Genomic DNA, 26,343 nt, shown 5'->3' on the forward strand with positions numbered 1-26,343 from the left:
GGTTGTGGTGTTGTGTACTCTGATTTGCCTGTTAGTGTGTCCATCATGATGTGTGTGTTTGAATATCATGACAGGGCGGAGATGGGAAAGATGCTGAGGGGAGGAGATGGGGAAGGTGCTGAGGGGAGGAGATGGGGAAAGTGCTGAGGGGAGGAGATGGGGAAGGTGCTGAGGGGCGGAGATGGGAAAGATGCTGAGGGGAGGAGATGGGGAAGGTGCTGAGGGGAGGAGATGGGAAAGATGCTGAGGGGAAGAGATGAGGAAGGGGCGAGAGGGGTCAGGTTGAAGCAAAGCTGAGTGGATGAACTGTGAAGCTGGAAAAGGTGTTGAAAGGAGCAATCAGGGCTAACAATGATAAATATTGTACATCAATCAGCACACCGCGAAAACACACGGAGGACAAGTGGGTGGTATAGATGGGGTTATGTGTGAAATTCAAATGTTTATATTTATTGGCAACTTAATCATATTAGTTCCAAAGATGTCTTACTTGCAATTATCTAAAACCACAAGTAGTTAAAAATGGGTAGCGCCGTGCTATTTACATGTGGTCTATTATTAAAATATCTCCTTTTATTTTGCCAACGAATTCAGTCTGTTTTATTTATTTTTATTCTCACTTTTTCTTTTGGTATTCATTTCTTTGCCCCACATTTTCCCTTCAATTATCCTCTATTCTTCTCATATTTTCTCACACTACTTAGTATCACTTTATTACAAGTAATGCAGTATTTAGTTATTTGAAAACAAATGTAAAAATCAGCCTATTTTAGCAGTAGTCAAAAAGAAAATATCATACGGATTTATTTATTACATATAAAAGCGACAAGACAGTCGATACTTTGTTGTCGAGTTACCTCTGCCAGCTCGTCTCAAACGACAGGCTAGCCTCACATTGGTGGTCGGGAAGTTTTTGGAAACCATCATCAGGGCCAAAATAAACTTTCATTTGGAAAGACGTATTTAAAACAGTTCGCTTGCCTTGTTCACTCAAATCACAGATGCTCTGCTTCTCTGGTTGTGTCATTATTATCTTGCACTGTCCTGGCCTCTTCTGAAGTAGGCTCTGCTGTCACACTGCAAGAGGCCATTTAACCCACCTCACTGGATGCAATGGCCTGCACACTTACCAGGTCCCCATGTAGCCTGGGAAATCAAGACCACCCAGGCCCCAGATCTTCAGTTCACACTTTCAGCATCTTTCCACACAATAAATTCTGAATTTGCAAAGACAAGTCTAACTAATGACAGATGCTATGAGATGCCACTCATTCGCGAAATTTGGACTATTATCTAATCCATTTAGATCCCTTAAAACAGCAATTATCTCACTTATCCTTCTCTTTCCCAGTCAGAACATGCTCCATTTACATAATCGCTCCTCATAATCGAATGCCCTGTTCCTCCAATCAAACTGACTAAGCTCTTTCATATCCTTTCAATAGCTACAATATGTTTTTTGTACTGTGGTGACCAGAACTGTACACAGTATTCAAAGTGTTGTAGCATCAATGATTTATAAAGTATCAAGATTACCTCACTCTCTGTGCTCATATTGATTGGCCTTTTAATGCCTCCCAGCATCTGATTTGCTTTGCTCACTTCCATAGTGCATTGTTGTTACAGCCACAATTTATTGTCAACCAGGAGCCTCTGAGGATGTTCTGTGCCGCAGTAGGTAGCTGTTATTTTTTGGGAATTTTACTTTTTTACTCAGTATAAACAAAGGATAACCAGGTTGCCATACTGTAGGTTACTTAACCAATTGTAAGAGATTATTGCAGAGGTTTTGCTTACTAACAGTCTAAAATGGAAGAGAAGGAAAATCTCCCAAGTGGCTCTGATGATATCACACTGTAATTTGTGATGCAGAGCAAGGCCACCAGCGCAGGTTCAATTCCCGTACTGGCTGAGGTTATTCGTGAAGGCCCTGCCTTCTCACCCTTGCCCTGGCCTGAGGTGTGGTGATCCTGTGCACCAGGTCTGTTCTGTTCTTTCTTCAATGGGTCAACTTCCAGCTGCTGCTTAGTCACTGCCATAGGAACAACTTGCTGGTGCAGAGGCTCTAACCCCTGATTTCTCCATCATTCCTATGAATATATAAAGAGAAACAATTAAATGGGCATATCAAGTCAATGCACATGGATGGGCTTCAGCAGCACTCTCACCTGCATGGGAAGAACTTTGGAGTTAATATTTTTAAATATCTCGAATTAGAAGGAAAGGAAGGATAACTTTCAATCAGGTCATGCCTATCAGTGTCACCATCTCCTGTCACTTGTCTCAAGTTGTGTTGCTAGACCTCGATTGCCATTTCCTCAAACGGGAGCACTTTGTGACTGTACCTCAAGTATCTGTGACTGGTTTTCTCTTAAATACTGCCTCCTCCAGCGAAGGCACAGGGTCGAATCTTCCGAGGAACGGGAATATATCATTGGACTTCTGCTCTGCTCCTTTTTTTGAACGAAGGTGGAGCTCCACATTTCTGGCCTGAACTTCCGAACCGTGCCTCTTCAGAAAAGAGGAGTGGACCTCTTCTGGGAGTCCTCCTTCGTAATGCAGCTTCATCGAGGAAGCCAATCCATGTCCTCGTTCCCCATCACGCACTGTGTATTTTGGTAAGTCTTAATTCACGAACACAGTGAAAAACCTTAAATAGATTTTCAATGTCTTACTGAATGAGTGCGAGAGAGGTAAGTAGGTAGGTTGGGTATGGTGACAGGGCGGCAGGATGACAGATTGGATAGGGTACCAACTGGGTAGGTTGATGGGGTAGGAATCAGAAGAGGGTAAGGTGGAAGGATGGTAGGTTGCATGGTGGTAGGCATCAGGGTGGGTAGGTTGGCAGTGTGGTAGGTGGCAAGGAGGGTAGGGTGGTGAGGTCGGGGTCAAATCCTGTCTAATATACCCTAGGTAACTTATCCAGGTAAGTGAGTCTGATCCCTCTGACATCTACGACTTTAATTCAGAGTTGGAGACGTTTTCCTGTAGGTTACAGATGCAGGAAAATTGCCCTCCCAAGGAGTCCTTGCTTTGGAACTTTGGAACCTCCATGAGGTCCCATAATAATAATAATCTTTATTGTCACAAGTAGGCTTACATTTAATGAAGTTACTGTGAAAAGCCCCTAGTCGCAACATTCCGGCGCCTGTTCGGGTCACAGAGGGAGAATTCAGAATATCCAATTCATCTAACAGCTTGTCTTTCGGGACTTGTGGAAGGAAACCGGAGCGCCCGGAGGAAACCCACGCAGACACGGGGAGAACGTGCAGACTCCACGCAGACAGTGACCCAAGGCGGGAATCAAACCTTGGACCCTGAAGCTGTGAAGCAACAGTGCTAACCACTGTGCTACCATGCCACCCATACCACACCCTCTGGCATACACCCAGCATCCCCCCTCCACGATATCAGCAGTGCCTTTTCCCTTTGCAATCACAGTATCAGAGTTCCTCTCTGTTAATTGTCTTTCATGGGCACTGTGTGTAGTTTTTTTTCCTCTTGTAACAAGATTAAGAGAATTATGTGAAGGCTAGCATTTGAAGGATGTCTCCTAGATGGCACCAGACGACTGAAGTTATAGATCTGGGGCAGGAATTCCTATGAGGTTATTTCGGTTTTATCAGCACAATTTGCCCGAAATCAGCCAAACCAGCTCAAAAGATCAAGGAATTTCCAGTGCAAATTATATCAGCAGAAAGCAAATCTTTTAGGCTAGCTTAAAAACATTACTCTGGATGTTAGCCCTGGACACAAAACTAGCCTTGTCCCCACTTTGATGTAATCATCTTGATGAAGTTCTCTTAATTGAACAGGTTTGCCGGCTTTTGAGAAATCCCTTACAATTAAGCAGTTCTTTAGGCACGAGGACACCAGTCAGCAACTTTTAAAAGGACCCGAATGCAAATGATTTAATTTAGCAAGTAACTAATGTAACCAGTAATTGGCTTTTTAATTTTTTTTCTTATTTAAAATCAGTGGACTAGAAATTGATTAAAATGCTTATATTTTGTGAGAAACCCATTTTCAACTGTATTTATTATTTTATTTATTTAATAAAGATGTACCATTTTAAAATGCATCAAATTTTAAAAAAAACTTTCATAAAGCTGCCCAATTGCTCTGGCTCCTGGCAGATTTTATGTTTATGGATGTGCAAATAATTTTGAGTAGAAACCTAAGTCAATCAGCTAATTCTTAAAACTAGTGCAACTTTGGGTACAATTTGCACCAGGATTGCCAATTGAGGCCAAAGTGAAATTATTTGACCATGCTGTGTTCATCCCTCCTAAAGTAGCAGAAAATGTTCTAAAACTCTTTTTGTAAATAATTGCTGTTAGGAATGAGGTTGAGTTGTATTATAAGATCTAGGGCTAGAAATTGGTGAACACCATTTTATCGTTTCCTGCCTGCGCCAATTGCCGTGGAGGTAGGCAACAGGCTAATTTTGTGCTGCCTCCTCATTTACCTGCTAGTGGCATTAGTCTAAACAGGGCCCATACTAATGACCTCCTGAGCACTCAGGAGGTAGCTGAGCAAGGTTCACAGAGAGACCTTCTTACAGGCAGTCTCCCTCGTTAAGAGGAACTACACTGAATTACAGGAGGCTGCTGCTGAATACCCGTGCTGAAATTCCAAACAAAGAAAATGGGATACCAGTGGAGAGAGCAGGATCCCAGATTTGTGGATGTGGTGGAGGAGAGATGCTGTGGTCCCACAGGGTACATCAAAGCCCTCAAAACCACCTTCAGAATGAAGATAGCCAATTCCTGGTGTCTGAACCCAAATCCCTGGCAGCAGTACCACAAGATATCTAATGACTTCATGCAGTGCTCAAAGTCAGCAAATGTACCTTTACATGATATCTCCCACCTACCAAACCATGAAGCACTCATGCTGCTCAGTGCATCACAACCCATCAAACACTCAGCACTGGTCTCTGGCACTTAGAACACACATCAAACACTCAGAAACTCTACCTCATGCTCACAAACATTCCAATGGTGTCAGCCTCACATCCAACTCCTGTTACTTCCAGGTGCCTCCAGCTATTCAGCACATCACCCAAAGAAAATTCAACACATTCACTGACATTCTGCCCTGACATTCTGCCCTAACTCTTGCAGAACAAGATGGCCCATAACAGGGCTGCAGAGCAGAAGACCTGCATCCCCCTGTGTCCTATGAAGAAGACATGTCCCCACATCAGTCGATTTCGGCGGGAGAATCAGCTGGTGAGTCAGTTTCAGCGGGAGCATTGCGGAAGTGGCTGCTGGGAGGTAAGTCAACCTTTAAAAGCACTTGTCTTTGCAGGGGCAGGCCAGTCGATTTCGGCGTGAGAACAGCTGGTGAGTCAGTTTCAGCGGGAGCATTGCGGAAGGAGGTTGCTGGGAGGTAAGTCAACCTTTAAAAGCACTTGTCTTTGCAGGGGCAGGCCAGTCGATTTCGGCGTGAGAATCAGCTGGTGAGTCAGTTTCAGCGGGAGCATTGCGGAAGGAGGTTGCTGGGAGGTAAGTCAACCTTTAAAAACACTTGTCTTTGCAGGGGCAGGCCAGTCGATTTCGGCGGGAGAATCAGCTGGTGAGTCAGTTTCAGCGGGAGCATTGCGGAAGTGGCTGCTGGGAGGTAAGTCAACCTTTAAAAGCACTTGTCTTTGCAGGGGCAGGCCAGTCGATTTCAGCGGGAGTGGAGCTGGCTGGTTAGTCAATTTCAGCAGGAGCTGAGAATTTTTCTTTTTTTTAAAATTCGTTTTTTAGGCGGGAACAGGAAGTCGACCCGCGGACGTCTGGGAAGACCCTCACCAATAAATTCTGGTGGAGAGGAAACCCGAGACACTACACATGTAGTGTCTCCCACCCGCCCTCCTCCTCTAACCTAATAATAAAACCCATTGGTCTGAGGTAAGTACCATATTTTATGATATTATTATTATTTTTTATAAAAATTTAATTTAGTTGTCAGCCAGATCTTGGTAGAAAGTTAGAGGAATGGCAGGGAAGGGAGTGCAATGTCCCTCCTGCAGTATGTTTGAGGTGAGGGATGCAGTTAGTGTCCCTGCTGAATTTACCTGCAGGAAGTGCTGCCATCTCCAGCTCCTCCAAGACCGAGTTAGGGAACTGGAGCTGGAGTTGGAAGAACTTCGGATCATTCGGGAGGCAGAAGGGGTCATAGATAGCAGCTTCAGGGAATTAGTTACACCAAAGATTGGAGATAGGTGGGTAACTGTAAGAGGGACTGGGAAAAAGCAGTCAGTGCAGGGATCCCCTGCGGTCGTTCCCCTGAGAAACAAGTATACCGCTTTGGATACTTGTGGGGGGGGGGGCTTACCAGGGGTAAGCCATGGGGTACGGGCCTCTGGCACGGAGTCTGTCCCTGTTGCTCAGAAGGGAAGGGGGGAGAGGAGCAGAGCATTAGTAATTGGGGACTCTATAGTCAGGGGCACAGATAGGAGATTTTGTGGGAGCGTGAGAGACTCACGTTTGGTATGTTGCCTCCCAGGTGCAAGGGTACGTGATGTCTCGGATCGTGTTTTCCGGGTCCTTAGGGGGGAGGGGGAGCAGCCCCAAGTCGTGGTCCACATTGGCACTAACGACATAGGTAGGAAAGGGGACAAGGATGTCAGGCAGGCTTTCAGGGAGCTAGGATGGAAGCTCAGAACTAGAACAAACAGAGTTGTTATCTCTGGGTTGTTGCCCGTGCCACGTGATAGTGAGATGAGGAATAGGGAGAGAGAGCATTTAAACACGTGGCTACAGGGATGGTGCAGGCGGGAGGGATTCAGATTTTTGGATAACTGGGGCTCTTTCTGGGGAAGGTGGGACCTCTACAGACAGGATGGTCTACATCTGAACCTGAGGGTCACAAATATCCTGGGGGGGAGATTTGTTAGTGCTCTTTGGGGGGGTTTAAACTAATGCAGCAGGGGCATGGGAACCTGGATTGTAGTTTTAGGGTAAGTGAGAATGAGAGTATAGAGGTCAGGAGCACAGATTTGACGTCGCAGGAGGGGGCCAGTGTTCAGGTAGGTGGTTTGAAGTGTGTCTACTTCAATGCCAGGAGTATACGAAACAAGGTAGGGGAACTGGCAGCATGGGTTGGTACCGGGGACTTCGATGTTGTGGCCATTTCGGAGACATGGGTAGAGCAGGGACAGGAATGGATGTTGCAGGTTCCGGGGTTTAGGTGTTTTAGTAAGCTCAGAGAAGGAGGCAAAAGAGGGGGAGGTGTGGCGCTGCTAGTCAAGAGCAGTATTACGGTGGCGGAGAGGATGCTAGATGGGGACTCTTCTTCCGAGGTAGTATGGGCTGAAGTTAGAAACAGGAAAGGAGAGGTCACCCTGTTGGGAGTTTTTTATAGGCCTCCTAATAGTTCTAGGGATGTAGAGGAAAGGATGGCGAAGATGATTCTGGATATGAGCGAAAGTAACAGGGTAGTTATCATGGGAGACTTTAACTTTCCAAATATTGACTGGAAAAGATATAGTTCGAGTACAATAGATGGGTCGTTTTTTGTACAGTGTGTGCAGGAGGGTTTCCTGAAACAATATGTTGACAGGCCAACAAGAGGCGAGGCCACGTTGGATTTGGTTTTGGGTAATGAACCAGGCCAGGTGTTGGATTTGGAGGTAGGAGAGCACTTTGGGGACAGTGGCCACAATTCGGTGACGTTTACGTTAATGATGGAAAGGGATAAGTATACACCGCAGGGCAAGAGTTATAGCTGGGGGAAGGGCAATTATGATGCCATTAGACGTGACTTGGGGGGGATAAGGTGGAGAAGTAGGCTGCAAGTGTTGGGCACACTGGATAAGTGGGGCTTGATCAAGGATCAGCTACTGCGTGTTCTTGATAAGTATGTACCGGTCAGACAGGGAGGAAGGCGTCGAGCGAGGGAACCGTGGTTTACCAAGGAAGTGGAATCTCTTGTTAAGAGGAAGAAGGAGGCCTATGTGAAGATGAAGTGTGAAGTTTCGGTTGGGGCGATGGATAGTTACAAGGTAGGGAGGAAGGATCTAAAGAGAGAGCTAAGACGAGCAAGGAGGGGACATGAGAAGTATTTGGCAGGAAGGATCAAGGAAAACCCAAAAGCTTTCTATAGGTATGTCAGGAATAAGCGAATGACTAGGGAAAGAGTAGGACCAGTCAAGGACAGGGATGGGAAATTGTGTGTGGAGTCTGAAGAGATAGGCGAGATACTAAATGAATATTTTTCGTCAGTATTCACTCAGGAAAAAGATAATGTTGTGGAGGAGAATGCTGAGCCCCAGGCTAATAGAATAGATGGCATTGAGGTACGTAGGGAAGAGGTGTTGGCAATTCTGGACAGGCTGAAAATAGATAAGTCCCCGGGACCTGATGGGATTTATCCTAGGATTCTCTGGGAGGCCAGGGAAGAGATTGCTGGACCTTTGGCTTTGATTTTTATGTCATCATTGGCTACAGGAATAGTGCCAGAGGACTGGAGGACAGCAAATGTGGTCCCTTTGTTCAAAAAGGGGAGCAGAGACAACCCCGGCAACTATAGACCGGTGAGCCTCACGTCTGTAGTGGGTAAAGTCTTGGAGGGGATTATAAGAGACAAGATTTATAATCATCTAGATAGGAATAATATGATCAGGGATAGTCAGCATGGCTTTGTGAAGGGTAGGTCATGCCTCACAAACCTTATTGAGTTCTTTGAGAAGGTGACTGAACAGGTAGACGAGGGTAGAGCAGTTGATGTGGTGTATATGGATTTCAGCAAAGCATTTGATAAGGTTCCCCACGGTAGGCAATTGCAAAAAATACGGAGGCTGGGGATTGAGGGTGATTTAGAGATGTGGATCAGAAATTGGCTAGCTGAAAGAAGACAGAGGGTGGTGGTTGATGGGAAATGTTCAGAATGGAGTACAGTCACAAGTGGAGTACCACAAGGATCTGTTCTGGGGCCGTTGCTGTTTGTCATTTTTATCAATGACCTAGAGGAAGGCGCAGAAGGGTGGGTGAGTAAATTTGCAGACGATACTAAAGTCGGTGGTGTTGTCGATAGTGTGGAAGGATGTAGCAGGTTACAGAGGGATATAGATAAGCTGCAGAGCTGGGCTGAGAGGTGGCAAATGGAGTTTAATGTAGAGAAGTGTGAGGTGATTCACTTTGGAAGGAATAACAGGAATGCGGAATATTTGGCTAATGGTAAAGTTCTTGAAAGTGTGGATGAGCAGAGGGATCTAGGTGTCCATGTACATAGATCCCTGAAAGTTGCCACCCAGGTTGATAGGGTTGTGAAGAAGGCCTATGGAGTGTTGGCCTTTATTGGTAGAGGGATTGAGCTCCGGAGTCGGGAGGTCATGTTGCAGCTGTACAGAACTCTGGTACGGCCGCATTTGGAGTATTGCATACAATTCTGGTCACCGCATTATAGGAAGGACGTGGAGGCTTTGGAGCGGGTGCAGAGGAGATTTACCAGGATGTTGCCTGGTATGGAGGGAAAATCTTATGAGGAAAGGCTGATGGACTTGAGGTTGTTTTCGTTGGAGAGAAGAAGGTTAAGAGGAGACTTAATAGAGGCATACAAAATGATCAGGGGGTTGGATAGGGTGGACAGTGAGAGCCTTCTCCCGCGGATGGATATGGCTGGCACGAGGGGACATAACTTTAAACTGAGGGGTAATAGATATAGGACAGAGGTCAGAGGTAGGTTCTTTACGCAGAGAATAGTGAGGCCGTGGAATGCCCTACCTGCTACAGTAGTGAACTCGCCAACATTGAGGGCATTTAAAAGTTTATTAGATAAACATATGGATGATAATGGCATAGTGTAGGTTAGATGGCTTTTGTTTTGGTGCAACATCGTGGGCCGAAGGGCCTGTACTGCGCTGTATTGTTCTATGTTCTATGTTCTATCATGGGGCCAGATCCACAGAGCCCAGCATTGCTGAGAACATTGATGATGACAGTATGTTTCTCCCCTACGCCCTTTCTCTTTAGGGTTTGAGGCATAAGTTTTTGTAAAGACTGAGGGCTTCTCCATCATTGTGAAAATGGCTGTGGAGGCCCAGATCTGGAAGTCGCCACCCTGAATGCCTGAACACAGCATCCACCAACTATTTTCAAGGGAGTGGGGGTGATGGAATGGGTTCCAAATTGCACATCATTTGTTCATGGAGGCAACTGCCCATCTAAAAAGGCAGCAATCTCATTTCCATCAACCTGAAGTGGAAAACATGATGGGCGGGATTCTCCACTCCCGCGCCGAAGTGGCCGTGCCGTCGTGAACGCCGTCGAGATTCACGACGGCGCGAAACGGCCCCAATCCCGACCGATTCAGGCCCTGACAATGCGCCAGGATCGGGGCCGCGTCATCTACACGCGCCAGGCCTTGTCGCCCACGTAAAGGCGGCGCCGCATAGATGACGCGGCCGGCGCCGCATAACGGGCGTCATCCACGCATGCGCGGGTTGGCCGGCGCCAACACGCGCATGCGTGGTTGCCGTCCTCTCTAAGTCCGTCCCGCAAGAAGATGCCGGACGGATCTTGCGGGGCCGCGGAAGGAAGGAGGTCCTCCTTCAGAGAGTGGGCACCGATCGCGGGCCACCCCACATTTGAGGTACCCCCCGGTGCAGGATCCCCCCCTCGCCCCCCCCCCCCCCCGCAGTCCGCCCCACCAGCGTTCACGCACTGTTCACGAGGGCAGTGACCAGTTGTGGACGGCGCCGGGGGGAACCCGCCATTTTGGCCTGGCCGCTCGGCCCATCCGGGCCTGAGAATAGCGGGGGTGCCGGAGAATCGCCATTTTGAGTGTCTCCGGCGATTCTCCGGCCTGTGGCCCGCGGAACTCGACCGGGCCGTTCCCGCCGCTTGGGAGAATCACGGGAGGGCGTTGGACCGGCGTCCCGGGAAAATTTGGTGGCCCAGGCGATTCTCCCAACCGGCGCGGGAGTGGAGAATCGCGCCCGATGTGTCTGGGTTAGACCTGGTAGGAGTAATTCTGAACTTTGTGGAATTGATTGGAAAGGTGGGATAGCATTTTGGGAGCAGAGGTACCATTTTGACTGTGGTCATGGGCTACATTTGGGAGAGGTAAGTTGCCCTTTGTGAAATTAAACTGCCCTTTGGGATTGTTAAAAATAGACATAAATGTGCATAAACAGTGCATAAACTCATTGGAACTATCTAGTTCATTGGAAGTATTAAGCTTTCAAGGGATTTATAATCCCTGCCTTCAAATATTTAATAATTGTCTACAGTGTTTAAAAGAACTACAATTTTGCTCTGTTTGTTGACAAAAGCCTGCGGGTTATCAAAATAGGATTATTACTGCATGACCTATTTCACAACCTTCCATTATTATAGTAGGCTGTCTCTCAGTGCACAGTTTGATTCACAGCTCCAAGTGGTTTTAGGCTCTTTCAAGTGGGACTATGAATTCCAATTCTTGTTTTAAAGGGGGATTAAAGGAAGTTAAATGTTGTGAGTGGGTTTTTATCAATTAGAGTGTTTTTAAGATAGTTAATTGTTTAATAGACCCTTAATAACTTTATTTATCTCATCTCAGCATGGGTCCTGAGGCCTGCCCATGGTGGATACTGGGTTAGTTGGCATGGTAGGTGAGGCAAAAGGTTGTGTTTGGGGTGGCAGGAGTTGACTCTGAGGCATAGGCGTTGTAAAGGTCCATGGAATTAGATAGAAGGGCATAGGTTGGAATGTAGGGTATGAGGGGGCCATTGGTGTGAGACATGAAGTGGCATGGGTTAGCATGGATGGAGCATGTGTGAGGGTTGAAGGGTGAAAGTTGATGGCATGTTTTATAAGCTTTCCATCCAGTTTGAATCCTCACTCAATAGCCCTCATACATATTCTGGGGTCACCAACACAACCCCCATTTACACCTGCTTCTTCCCCACCCTACCATCCCCACCCCCTCCTTCCCCAACCCCCATGATCCTCCCGGAACCAGAAATCCGACATTCCTAGGCATTTTCTCCTAGGTCGAATTTGTGGAGCTGGGAATTGTCCTGGCTCTGCACTCTCAACCCATGAATAAATATTCCAACCATGAACAGCTTAGCTGTTCATAGAGATTGACAAACACATGTGGATCATATAACCAATGTACCAGAATCATTGAGAAGGATTGAGATGAACATGAATATATCTTCTTATCTCCATATTATCTGAAGTCTGCATTGACTGCCTTTTAACTGTAGTTTAGTGTGCTTGGAATGTAGAGATCAACGGTAGAATTGGTGAAAGTTTTTTGAGCAAACAGTTTGCTGTAGCAAGGCTAGAATAAGCTTGGAACCTGAGTTTGTATTGTGAATTGTGAAAGCAGCCCAAAACCAGTCGAGGGGAAAAGGATGAATTTTGTACCAGGAGAGTGGAGAGCAAGGTTGCATTTGGCACTATTGTGCCTCTAGCTGCTTCCAGTGTGGCCCACATATGGCCAGAGTCAGGGAGGACACTCATGCAGGTGTCCTCTACATGAGGAGGAAGCCGTAGAACTGGTTCCATCATGATGTCGATCATCCTTACCAGCTGATTTAACTCCCTATTTGCGTATCTGGACCATACAGGTCCGTTCAACAGTTTGCTTGTCACTTGCCAAACAATATAGATTCAGCTACAAGTGCGGTCCTTCAATAATGTTATTTAAAGTTAGGTGAATTCTCCCTCTGTGTACTCGCACAAGTGCCGGAGTGTGCGCGACTAAGGGAGTTTCACAATAACTTCATTGCAGTGTTAATGTAAGCCTACTTGTGACACTAATAAAGATTATTATTAAAGGGCCAAGCACCTAACTGGCAGTTTATGTCATTTACAATAGCTTCTGTCATTGCAATGTCTCCAGAAGCACTGCAGGATGTTCTCGGAGATGGTGTTAGCTTCTGTATTTGACAGGGATCAGTGCTGCCTCTTCATAAGGACGACAGAGAATCTAATGACCTCTCCACACAAAGGCTACGCAGACATGAGGACTGCAGCGTTGCTACAGGTCCAAATTTAGATTCCATATAGTTAGCGACTCCGTCCCCATAAATTAAGTGTAGTTTAATTGCGAAGGCAATAATTTTAGAAGCTAGACATTGGGTTGGTGACAATGGTGTCTGTTATGGCGGCCACAAAGAGCACAGAGGATCATCAATAGATCTCCCCGTGTGCTTCATGGGGTATTGAACAGGCAGGAGTTTGCCCAATGGGAAATGAGCAACGGGAGTTTTAAACCCACTACTTCAACCAATCCCCAGGTCTGGACTTGTGCAGTGTGGGCCATGCCTGTCGCCCCTGTCCTTAAACTGGACAAATTGGTCCGCCTCTGTGGAGATTATAAGCTAACGGTCAATCGAGTTTCCAAGTTAGAAAGATACCCATGCCTTGAACTGAAGACCTGTCCACTAAGTTAGCTGGTGGCCATCCATTCAGTAAGTTGCATATGAGTCACACCTATCTTCGATTTGGATTAGATGACCCTTCCCATGTTACACATAAGGGCCTATATGAGTTGACTCACTTGCTCTTCAGGGTCTCAACCGTATTAGGATACTGTGGTAAAACCTTTGACTGTTCTGTGTTTCTTTAAATTCCTGTACTGCTGACTGCCTTTAATCTACAGCATTTGTTAGCTACTGCAATATTAGTTTTTTGTTTTGCTTAAACTACAGACTTTAAGCAAATCAAAACACCGATAGTTTAATGGACTAGACCAAGACTTCCCTTTAAGGTTCTGTGCAGAGCCCATGATGTCAGTTTGATTGACTTGGCAAGCAGCCAATCATTGAATCTGGAATTCTGAGCCATCTCATGTTGTTGCTTGTGCTTGATGGACCAATCAGAATCTTCATGAAGAAATGCGGGTCATGCGAAGAGCTCCATGTTGTCCTGTGTTTTGTGAGAAGACGCAGGCAAGAAGCAGCTGGAAGACATTCTCTCTTTGCTCTCTCTCTGCCAGGCAATTTAAAAGGCTCCAGCCAGACCAGTGAAGGCACGTTTATTTGGAAGCAGTCAGATCTATGAAGGGAACTTCTGGAGTGAAAGGCAGCAAGCAGTTTATCACCAGGTCTATAATACTTTCGTCCTCTGTCTGAATGGCTAGGAAAAGAGCAATCTGAGAACACTCTTCATTATACAGCTGGAGTCTCTGCACAGAGATCAGGGGCTGGATTCTCCGCCCCGCCGGACCACATTTTGTTTCAGCACACCGGTGGGATGCTCATTTGGTTGGCCATTGGGGTTTCCCATTGTGGGGCAGCCCCATGCTATTGGGAAACCCCCGGGCTGCCGGCAAAAAGGGGCATCCCGTTGGTGAATAATCCAGCCCCTGGCGAACAGAAAAATCTGTAATTCATCAGGCAGATGGAACCTCCATCTGGTGGTTGAAGGTCAGGATCACAGTGACCTGTATCTCTTTCAAACATCTGTTCCCCAGAGGGTTGCATTCGGAGAAGACCGGTGCCTACAGAGACCACAACTGCAGCAGCTAAGATTCATCTCAAACCTCTTCCTTCAGTTCCCATTATTTCAATTCTTCCCCTATCCCCTTACTGTCCGTTTGTCTTGTGTGTGTATGGGTGGAGGGTGGGATGGAGTTTTGGGGATGGGTAGCCTAGTAGACCATTGTTCCATTATTTCCTTTCTAAATTCGCCTTTTACTCTTGTTATAAGTAAACAATTTGTTAATGTTTTACTGATAAGTCTTGTGCCTATAACTCATTGGAGCAGTCAAGGGTTAAAGATCTCGGGAAACGCACAAACTATCGGTTAATTCACTTATGTTGGGACTCCGGGATCTATGGAGCTGGAGCTGACTGCGCATTCGCCCAGGGTGCTGTAACATCAGTGTGTGCCATATTCCAACAGATCATGGAGAACATACTCCAAAGTGATGATGTACTTGGATAACGGTCACAAGGATTTCAGAACAAGAGCACCTGGCGAACCTAGAAGAAATCTTGTGGAGGTTTCCAAGGGCTGGGTTACACCCGAAGAGAGAAAAATGTTTTTTTCAAGCAAATGAAATGACATACGTAGGCTATTGGGTGAATAAAAAAGGTTTACATCCAGTAGAGGTCAAGATGAAGCCATCAAGGAAGCATCAACTATAAGAAACACCATGGACTTAAAATCCTTCCTTAGATTAGTGAATTATGATGGGAAATTTATCCTGAACTAGGCCTCCTTACTGATCCGCTACTACTGAAGTACAAAAGGGAGGCACCACAGGTGGAGACTTTCAATAAAGCTAAACAACAATTGCAGTCATCCAATCTATTGGCCGATTTTGACCCTAAGAAGAAACTTGTTTTGATAAGTGATGCGTCCCCTTACGGGGTTGGGGCGTTATTTTAACAATACTGGAAAGGTGGAATGGAAAGGCCTATCGCTTACGCATCCAGGACCATTTCAGATGCCGAGTGGAGGTATTCTCAAATTGAGAAAGAGGGTTTGGCAGTCGTGATTGCAGTAAAAAAGGTTCCACCAATACTTCTACAGTAGGCATTTCATAATAGTAACAGTAACCGACCACATCCCTCATTGGGACTTTTTAAAGAGAATAAGGAAATTCTCCCAATTGCCTCTGTCCGGATACAGCGTTGAGCCCTGTTACTTGCATCTTATGAATACCTTTTAAGCACCGTCCTGGAACCCGGAGAGCTAAGGCCGATACGTTGAGTTGCCTCCCACTGCCTACAAGCCGGCTCCTTTATCAGCTTTGGTCACATGACCTTACATTTTTGAGAGACTTTGCCGGTGTCCACAAGACAAATTCAGGCCTGGACGCAAAAAGACCCATCCCTGTTTAAACTAAAATACATGATCCTGAATGATGGATTCAGAGGACAACTCTCAGGAGTGATGAAACCCTATTTGACTAAGAAAGTTGAGCTCAGTGTTGAGAATGGTATAATTCTCTGGGGGGCCCGAGTAGTTCCCAAGGTGGCACCTGATACTTATGGAACTTATGGAACTACATAATGGCCACCCTGGGGTATCAAAATGAAACTGTTCGCCAGTCATCAAATGGGCTGGTGGAATGGGTAGTACAGCCTTTTAAAACTGGCATGAAGAACCAACCTGTGGCATCCATAGAGACCAAATTGGCACAACAGGAATTGCCCTAGCTGAACTAATGGGACGGTGGCTTCATATGAGACTAAGCCTACTATTCCCAAACCTAGTGGGGAGGGTGGAGTTCCAACGAGAGAACTAGAAAAGAAAGCATGACTCTGCAAGAACAGAAAGAACATTCGAAATAGGTGATTAGGTTTATGCAAGGAACTTCGGAGATGGTCCCTGCTGGGTTCCTGGGATCATAATGGAGGTAACAGGGCCAGTGCCGTACAGAATGAGAGCCAGAGTAAGTTTGCAAAGAAGCACCTGGACCACCTCAGGAGCAGGGAATCTGCCCCTCAGCAAGTCTCGTTACCAGCCATGGAGGTGGTTAGCACTGTTGCTTCACAGCACCTGGGACATGGGTTTGAATCCCGGCTTGGATCACTGTCTGTGCGGAGTCTGTACGTTCTCACCTTAACTCTGTGGGTTTCCTCCGGGTGCTCCTGTTTCCTCCCACAAGTCCTGAAAGACATGGTTGTTAGGTGAATTGGACATTCTGAATTTTCCCTCAGTGTACCCAAATAGGTCCGTAGTGTGGCAACTAGGGGTTTTTCACAGTGACTTCATTGCAGTATTAATGTAAGCCTAATTGTGACACTTACAAATATTACTATTATTACTGGGCAACAGCTCGAAGGTAACTCAGCGCCCATCCTTCCGGATAATGGCGACACGGATTCTGAGATAGAAGCTGGTGCCCCAACTGAAGCTGAGTCTGAAGAGGAACCCATGTCACCAATTCTTTGGCGTTCCCTCCGGAAAAAAAGGTCCCCAATTTGGTTCACATCATCAGATCCGGTCCCACCCTCAACTGACCTCAGACATTTGCCAAACAGTGGAAGGGATTCTCTTGCAGCGAGAGTACTGGGGGAGAAACAGACTTAAGTGGGGAGGGATGTTATTGTGACCACGGGGAGACATCAATAGATCTCCCTGTGGGCTTCATGGTGTATGAATTTCCCTCTTGAGAGGGTGGGAGCTCGACCAATGGGAAACAGGCAGTGGGAGTTTAAAACCTGCTGCTTCAACCCAGGCCGTATTCTGTAGGTCCCTGGGCTTGGACTTGTGCGCTGTGAGCTGCAGTTGCGACCGCCTCTGTTACGGTGCCCAAGGCACCGTCTTCTCTGTTCAATGTTTTTTTTCTGGCACTGATCTTCAGTTCTGTCAGTTGGAAAATTGAACTCAGTACCACTACCGCACTAACAGTGACCCTCCACTGGACACATAAGAGGCTTTTTGTGTTGCATTCCATCTTTCTCTCCTTTGCTGCAACTCATCCAACTAACTCCATAGGTTGGCCACATGACAATATTTTTAGATATTTATTTAACTTCTTTTCTGCTTCCTACCAAATGCCTCACTCACCACTTTGGGAGCCACTGCCAGATACTCCACAAAAATATTGCTTCAAAAATCTCACTGATGTCACCGATGATCAGCCCTCCAGTTCGCTGCTTTTCTGCCATGCTTATCTGAGCACGCCTTAAAAGACATACACCAGCTGCCATTTTCATGCCTCACCCCCATGTTACACGGAGCGTTGTGCTCAGCCAACACTGAAGACAACGCGAATGAACAAACTGCAATTTACTGCAGCATCATCACCGGAGCGGATTGGCAGACAGAAGTGCTATCTTCGGGAAACAGCACTAGTGTAACTGGTTTCGCTGATACTGGTGCAACTGGACCCTGGCCGGGGGTGGGGGGGAGGGGAGGGTGGTTAGGGACCATTAATATCATTATTGATGTGACCTCTTACCTCTGCAATGATTGTTGCAACTGCACAAGGTCTAAAAGCCTAAGAAATACAGGGGACTTTGTCTCTGCCTATTCCATTGCTATGGAAATATGTTAAATATTAGCACATCTTTTCCATTTTTTTGGTATTAGAACAGAGATGTTTCATTGTAAAGGTGCTTGGCACTGATGACTTTTAATTCACAGTCTTCTCAGATTAAGGATCTTGTCAAGCTACAACCTTTTCTATTTGTACACCCCCTGTTGTAAAGGTCACAACCTTGGTTTGTTTCCAAGGATCTGCCTTACTCCATTTCCCTTTTAATTGCAGCCATTCCCATGGTGAAGGAAATCCCTAAGCTTTCACCCTAACAAGCACTAAATGTTCCACTGGAGAAAAAAGAAACCAGTTACAAAACAGTAATAAATGATCCACTTTATTTGCTTTCTTTTCAAGGGCTCAAAAGAATGTGACTGTACCACATTAAAGAGCTTCGCAGGAGTCTGTCCATACGCTAATGAGGCCTGTTCTGCACCTCACCACACGCAATGCCCTGCAGTGATGCTTTCAACTTAACCTTCATCTGATGTCAGGAATGTGCAAATCCTACAAGAAAAGGTATGGATCAGCTCGCTGACTGCAACCGCTGTCAAGTCACTACCTTTATTACAAAGACTTTTTTTCCAGCAGAGATAATATTGTGGCCAAGGGCCTGCCAATGATTCAGAAAATTTACCTGGTGCCCATTTGAATTATACAACTGAGGCAGGTTCCATTTTCTATTCCTGCCTGCCCGCGTTAACTGATCTCAGCCAGCAAAGCAGTGGGGATGGGATGTGACAAATGGCCTCGGTAGCCCTGGGCGAGTGAGGTGAATATTGCCAGAGTTTCTGCCCCGGACGACCCCTGCTGGCAAGTCAAGTGAATAGAGGTCAGGTAGGGAAATATTGAGACTCGACTCTTGTCGTGTTGTTCACCCTGAGGTCGCACAGATTGCACACGATGCAATTAACTGATCAACTATACACCAAACGAAGGCTTTGCTTCAATAAAAGATTTATTGAACTCTAGCAACAAAACACACAGCTGCCTGTGGGTTGACTCTCTACTACCTTAAGTAAACTAAAGCTAACTATCTAGACCAGGCTAGCTCTGATCCACATGTTGGAGGTGTTGAATGATTTGTACACCCTGACTATCACTACAGCTATGACCAGTGGAAAGAGGCAGAGTGCAGATGCCTCGTGTGTTTTATAGGTGTAAGTCCCCCTCTGGTGTCCTGTCTTGTGATTGGTCGTGTTCTGTTCTGTATATTGATTGGTTCACCTGGGTGTCTGTCACTGCCTGCTTTTACCTCATGATGTGCATGGGTGCATATTATGACATCCCCCCCCTTTTAAAAAGATAAAAAATGTTGTCGGCTGCTTAGAGCAGAAATGACATATTTACAAGAGTAGGTATATACAAAATCGGTGAGTGGATAGATATGTACATGTAAGGTGTCTAGCGTGCAGAAATATAACATCATATATACAGGGAATTATTTATAAGTCCAATCGTTGAGGCTGGCGACGGATTCTCGTGGACCGCCTGAGACGTGGAGGCGGAGATGATGGTTTCTTGACCGGTTGGCATGCAGCCAGGCTGGTGGCCTCATGGAGCGAGCTGTCCGGGTCGGGAAAAGTGACATCTGGGAAAGTGAGATCTGGTGGTGGGCATGCAAGTTTGCGTAGTGCCCTTCTGTTGCGCCTTACAATCGATCCATCCGCCATGCGAACCACAAATGACCTGGGAGCAGCCTGTCGATCCACAACAGCAGGAGCTGACCAGCTGCCATCAGGCAACTGAATGCGAACAGTGTCCTTCGGAGAGAGGTCGGAAGATCCGTAGCATGAGCATCATATGTGATCTGTTGCCTGGTTCTGATCTGCTGCATCTTTTGCAGCACTGGAAGGTGATCCAGGTCAGGTGCATGAATGGCCGGAACCATCGTCCGCAGGTTACGATTCATTAGGAGCTGAGCCAGAAGAGCGAGATTGAAGTCCGAAGCTGGGTCCGCACAATCCACTTTAAGGATGGGTGTGTGTGTTGGTGAGAGTGAGGAGGCATGGTTATGCATGGTGATAATGCCCACTCAATACGTGGACTCCGGGCAGTCGTCCTCTGGATCGGTGATAGGATCTGGTTCCAAGTCCAGCAGTCCTTGCTGCACACTTCAAACTCGTTTTCGTTGGACCTGGTACCGCTGGCCCCCTGTCGGAGGTGCAGGTCTGCACAGAGCAGCGTAATGGCCACGCTTCTTGTAGTTGAGACATTGCCTGCCTCCCGCGGGGCATTGCCACTTTAAATGGGCGGTGCCGCTGTTGGGGCACGTCATTACATCGACGTCGTGACGTTCGGCGCGTCGTCGCGCCTGCGCAGTGCAGTCAGCCGCCGCTCGTACCTCTGCAGTATAGTTTCGGCCGCTTCGTTTTCCCGACCATGGTGCGCATGCGTGGGAGCCGTGGAAAAGCATGCGACATGGCCGCCTTCATCGATGCTCAGGCCCCGCATTTGGGTGATGGCCTGTACACTTTCAGCCTCGTGGGAGGCAAGTTGGTCCTACTCTGCCGACTTCAGGCGGGAATAGCGACTTTTCGCCAGTTCGTGGACTTTGCATGTCTCGATGGACACTGGCAAGGGTATATTTTTTATTTTTAGGAGCTGCTACCGCAGGGCGCCGGAGTGGAAGCCAAACACAATCTGATCCCTTATGAGGGAGTCAGCGGTGTCACCGTGGTTGCAGGCCTGTGCTAGAATGCGAAGCTGAGTAAGACAAGACTGAAAAGGCTCGTCCTTACCCTGAAGGCGCTGCAGGAATACGTAACGTTCGAAGCATTTGTTTGTCTCGACCTCGCAGTGACTGTAGGATTTTGCGAGTTCAGTCTGATTTGTTATGTGCTGGGTGTAACATAAGCGGCTTCCTTGTGGTGCACTTGACAAAGGAAGGTTCAGACGTGGAGATAACTTCAACACGTTTATTAAAATATTTACACTTCTATTACTCGGGTTCGACACTACTGCTAATCCTACTATAGCTACCCAGACTGACTAACCAGCTGCTGCAATCCACGTGGTGGGTGTAATATTGAATCAACCCTGTGTCTGTACTCACTGACTGTCTCCACTGGAAAGAGGCAGATCATGTGTGTGGTGTCCTTTATATATGGGTTGGTGTAATGCCCCCTGTGGTCGTGTCACCTTCTTGTGTATCGTGAATGTCCATTGGTCGCGCCCTATCTAACTGATCTATTGGTTGAGTGTGTGTGTGTGATGTTTCTGGTGCTCCCTCTAGTGTCTAGCTAGCCTACATGCATTTACATTGATGCACATCACCACACAGTCTGGAACTTTGCCTTGTCCTCACCGAATTGAAGATTTGGATGGCCTGGTCTCCCGCAGTAGACAGCAGCAGGGCGATATTTCGCACATCGGAGGCACTTTCGAGGCCCGAGGCCTCAAGGTCTAGGCTGAAATTTTGCTTGAAGGCCCGCCATTTGGTGCCAAGTTTCCCGGAGATGCAGAGCTGCGGAGGTGCCTGGATCTTTTCCATGCCACAGGAAGACAGTTGCTGGTCTTCAGAGAATTTTCAAAGGTAAATTACTTAGAGGCAGTAGCCACTTCTGGTATCATGTCGTGCTGTTCACCCTGAGGTAACACGGATTGCACACGATGCAATTAACTGATCAATTATACACCAAACAAAGGCGTTGGTTCAATAAAAGATTTATTGAACTCTAGCAACAAAACACACAGCTGCCTGTGGGTTGACTCTCTACTACCCTAAGTAAACTAAAGCTAACTATCTGGACCAGGCTAGCTCTGATCCACGTGTTGGAGGTGTTGAATGATTTGTACACCCTGACTATCACTATAGCTATGACCAGTGGAAAGAGGCAGAGTGCTGATGCCTCGTGTGTTTTTTAGGTGTAAGTCCTCCTCTGGTGTGCTGTCTTGTGATTGGTTGTGTCCTGTTCTGTACATTGATTGGCTCATCTAGGTGTCTGTCACTACCTGCTTTTACCTCATGATGTGCATGGGTGCATATTATGACAACTCTAATGCTGTGTGCTTCCCTCACAGTCAAATAGCCTTTTAGTACTCACTATCGGGGCTCACACATGTTCTCAGGAGAGGAAAGATGGGAAGAGTGGAGAGAATTGGTGAGAAATGATCATGTCTGTCAGCAAAAATGGGTTTCTCCCCATGCTTTAAAGTGCCATTTGAATATAAAATTGGAACTTATTAGAAGCGACTAAAACAATGGCCAGAATTTTACAATTCTCGGGAAGGCCTGACCCAGAAGCATGTGAAGTTGTGCAAAAAGATGTCCGTGATATTTTGGTCGATGGGTGCGAGCGCCTGCTGACAATTAAGTGGCCAGTTAGTTAAAGGGATTATAAGTTCAATTGACTCGAATTTTAAGTTGCCCCGTGTGATTTTCAGGTCGGCGCACAGGCAACACGGGCAGGCGGGCAACTAGTTTTCTCACTTTTCTAACCCAAGGATGGGATTAAAGAGGGCAGGAGCACTGGCTGTGTGAGATGTTAGGAGTTAGGGTGAGAGGTTGCTGTAGTTGTTACTTTCAAGATTTCAGGCCTTTTCCTCTGGTTTATTGTGAGGTATTTCTTCTGAGGACTTTTTCGTCCTGGTAATTTTGTTGGAGCACTTCTACCCATCGTAGTCTTCAGCGCCGGGGCAGTGCCATCTACATTTCAGTAGATGGGGATTGTGTCCCCTGCTGGGAGGTTTTCCTCTGAGGAGGAAGAGATGGATAGAAGGGTGAGAGGGCTTGGTGCCCGCAGGCAAAGACGTTTGGGAGGAGAGGCGCATGCACAAGGGCCGGCAGGGAGGGCAAGGAGGACAGGCCCACAAAAGACGCCACTACTCTGCAGCCAGAGTGAACAGGCAGAAATCCAACTGCCTCAACATACCCCACGTTCAGTGCCTCAGGAAGCTCCACCTTTCTGGGGAAACCATGACATGATTATGCCCCATGATTGAGCTGGAGATTGCCTCCAATGCCAGTGGCTCTAAAGGTGGGGGATCTGAGCTGAGTGTCTCAGTCAACTGTCCATAGCTGTGTCAAACTGATACTTGATGCTTTGTTCAGACAGGCCCGCACATTCATCCACTATCGGGTGGACCAAGCCAGCCAGGCTGAGAGATCCAGAGGTGTCGCAGCTATTGCAGGGTTCCCCCACATCGAAGGTGCCATAGACAGCACCCATGTGACCATCAAAACTCCAGTGGATCAGCCGGGTATCTTTGTGAATAGGAAGGATTATCACTTCATCAACGTGCAGTATGCAACCTCAAGAGCCAGATTCTGCAAGTCTGTGCGAGGTACCCAGGCAGCTCCCATGATGCATACACTCTGTATCACTTCCAGGTGTCAAGGCTGTTCATGGCTTCAGCTCAGCTGGATGGTTGCTGCTGGGTGACAAGGCGTATCTGTTGAAAAAGTGGCTCATGGCGCCACTCTGGCACCTTAGGGCAGAGACAGAAGAGAGATACAACCAGTGTCATGCCTGCACAAGAGCTGTGGTCGAGATGACAGTAAGGCTACTGAAGCTGAGGTTTGGTGCCTGGATTGTTCTAGGGGTGGGGGTTCCCTGCAATATCCTCCAGAACGCATGTCACTTATTATCATGGTCTGCTGCGCTCTGCACACTTTGACACTGGCAGGGGGGGCCCACTCAAGGATGAGAACACCAACACAGCTCCACACACCTCAGAGGAATACTTCACAAAGGTGTATGATGAGGGGCCCAGGCAAGATCTGATGAGGAGCCCAGGCAGGTAAAGTGTGAGAATGAGGAGGCTGCTTTGATAAATTTTCAATGAGGCAGGGACACCGGGTGGCATTTTTTCAACCAACCTACAGCTAGGCTGCCAAGAGTTGGCTTCCATCTCAGTGCAAGGGCACGGCCTGTTTCACAAACATTAGGCAATGGGGGAGGCGGTGGCATAGTGGTATTGTCACCAAACTAGTAAACCAGAGACCCAGATTAATGCCCAGGTTCAAATCCCACCACTACAGTTGTCGAAATTTGAATTTGATTAAAAAAAACCCTGGAATTAAAAATCTAATGATAACCATTAAACCACTGTCGATTGTCGTGAAAACCCATCTGGTTCATGAATGTACTTTCGGGAAGGAAGTCTGTCGTCCTTACCTGGTCTGGCCTACATGTGACTCCAGACCCACAGCAATGTGGTTTATGCTTAATTGCCCCCCCAAGGGCAGTTAGGGACGGGCAATAAATGCTGCCGTGCTAATTTCCCTGAACGAATAAAAAAATATTTTAAAATGCCATGACCCCAGTAACATCTCACAACCTTTGGAATAATGTTTGCTGCCCCTGTGGTCTATCATAAAGTACTGATGAGGCTTGCACCTATGGAAAACATGAAGAGAACCCCATCGAATCATAGAATCTCTGCAGTGCAGAAAGAAGCCATTTGGCCCATCGAGTCTGCACTGGTCCTCTCAAAGAGCACCCTACCTAGGCCCATTCACCCGCCTTATCCCTGTAACGCCACAACCCCACTTAACTATTCACCATTATGCCACCATGCCGCCCTCAGGTCATTGCAACACAATACCTATTCAGATTTTTGGCAGACTTGCAAACAAGGCACAGTTACAGAGAAGCAAAACATTACTTTGATTAAATGAATAAAAAGCACCAGTGAAAACCCATCCTGTGCTCACAGTGCCTTAAACCAGCGCTTGCAAGTGCTACATCGTGGTGCCTGCCACCCCCCATTCCCCCAAGGTCTTCCAGCACCTTGGACTCCCTGCATTCACCAGCTCCTCCAGTGGTTGTGATGTGTGCTCACCATAGTGCACTCCAAGTTGATCCAACATGCCATAGTTCATAGAAGTGCCTGTATCTCAGCTGGTGCTTGGTGCAGAGAAAGGATGTGATGCGGGCGTATCCTTCGGTGGTTCCTCCTTGGATGTGAAGGAGGGCTCCTCGGGTTCAGCACGACGGTAGCTTGCATAAAGAGACACACGCCTTACTGAGGTACTGTGAGTGGCCAATCAATGGGGATCCTGGAGTTGCCCTTCTTACTGGAGATTCTACAATCCAGTCCTTCCAGCACATTCCCTCAATCTCTCATCTGCCCACTGAACTCTCATTGTCCTCGAATGCCCCTGCCTCTCTGACACCTGCGGCCTTGCTCCTCGCTCTCCTTCCAGGTCCAGGGCATCTTTGCCAAACGTGGGCAGAATCTGGATTTTGGGCACCCCATACCCGTTCATGTGCACTGCAGTACTTTATGGACTCTCTTCTCCTGAACGTGAATAAGTGCATTCATTCGTCCAATATTTAACGGCTACAACATTCCAACCTTGCAAGACTTTTTCCAGAACAGCTAGCTTCAAGTGCCCGTCAGATGGGAACTCCTCACCTTTCCATACACACAAGATGAATGGCCAAATCTCCCACCCTTGGTATGGACAGGGATATTGGCTCTCACCCCTGAGTACTACTACTTACACCCACCCTCCAAGACATTTATACTCGGCTCCATGCCAAGTTGGTATTCACCCCTGCGGAGAGCAGAAGATTATTGAACCATTTCCACTGAATCAATATGCATCAGTTCAGAACATGCCCGCTCACCTCTGTCCAGGTCTTCTTCGTCTGGTGGGGTGCACTTTTCTTTTTATCCTGGCACTCATTGCCTCCTCTAGGCTGTGCAGGCAGTCATCTGAGAATCATGGGTGCCCATCAGCTTTGGCAGCCCCCTGCTATGTCACCGGATGCTGAGACCATCACCTGTGCCAAATTTTCTACTTTCTCGTCGACAGCTGTGTTTGGTTCCTCCCCAACTCCCGGCAAACTTCAGGGAATTGCCAGGCTTATTTTATATCCTTTCTGGCTCGCCATTCGACCCGGCGCATACCACGTTCCCGCCCTTGCCGACAGTGCTGCACCAATATCCGGCTGAGTTTCACACTGGCCAGCCCTTACTTGGCCAACCAGCATGAAATCACGATGATCAATAGTTGACTGAAGGGGTGCTAATTTACCAACTTTAATTTGTCCTACTTTTTGTATGTTGGACATAACGGGGCAATTTTCCACATTGCCGGGTAGATGCCGGTGTTGCAACTGTACTGGAACAGCTTGGGTAAGGGGTGCCGCAAGTTCTGGAGCGCAAGCTTTCAGTACTATTGTTGGATAATTTCCAGATTCCATAGCCTTTGCAGTATCCAGTGCCTTTAGCCATTTAAAAAGGGTGTAAGAGATAGGCCAGAAAACTATTGGCTGGCCAATCTGACTTCAGTGGTGGAAATATTATTGGAAGCAATTCTGAGAGACAGGATAAACTGTCACTTAGAAAGGCACAGATTTATCAGGATAGTCAGCATGGTTTTGTTAGGTGTCTTACTAACTTAATTGACTTTTTGAGGATCATAGAATTCCTACAGTGTAGAAGGAGGCCACTTGGCCTATGGGGTCT

The 26,343-nt window shown here is 47.1% G+C and overlaps 1 long non-coding RNA gene across 1 annotated transcript; it reads right to left on the bottom strand.

Annotated features, from left to right (window-relative positions):
- Window positions 1-784: 784 nt before the first annotated feature.
- Window positions 785-17,734, bottom strand: LOC140411662 (uncharacterized). The gene is made up of 3 exons (XR_011940938.1): window positions 17,451-17,734; window positions 16,499-16,547; window positions 785-2,090 (listed from the first exon to the last, which is right to left on the bottom strand). It is a non-coding gene; the product is annotated as an uncharacterized lncRNA (long non-coding RNA).
- Window positions 17,735-26,343: the final 8,609 nt, after the last annotated feature.

Source organism: Scyliorhinus torazame, chromosome 4 (assembly GCF_047496885.1).
Source record: "Scyliorhinus torazame isolate Kashiwa2021f chromosome 4, sScyTor2.1, whole genome shotgun sequence".
NCBI classification, from domain to species: domain Eukaryota; kingdom Metazoa; phylum Chordata; class Chondrichthyes; order Carcharhiniformes; family Scyliorhinidae; genus Scyliorhinus; species Scyliorhinus torazame.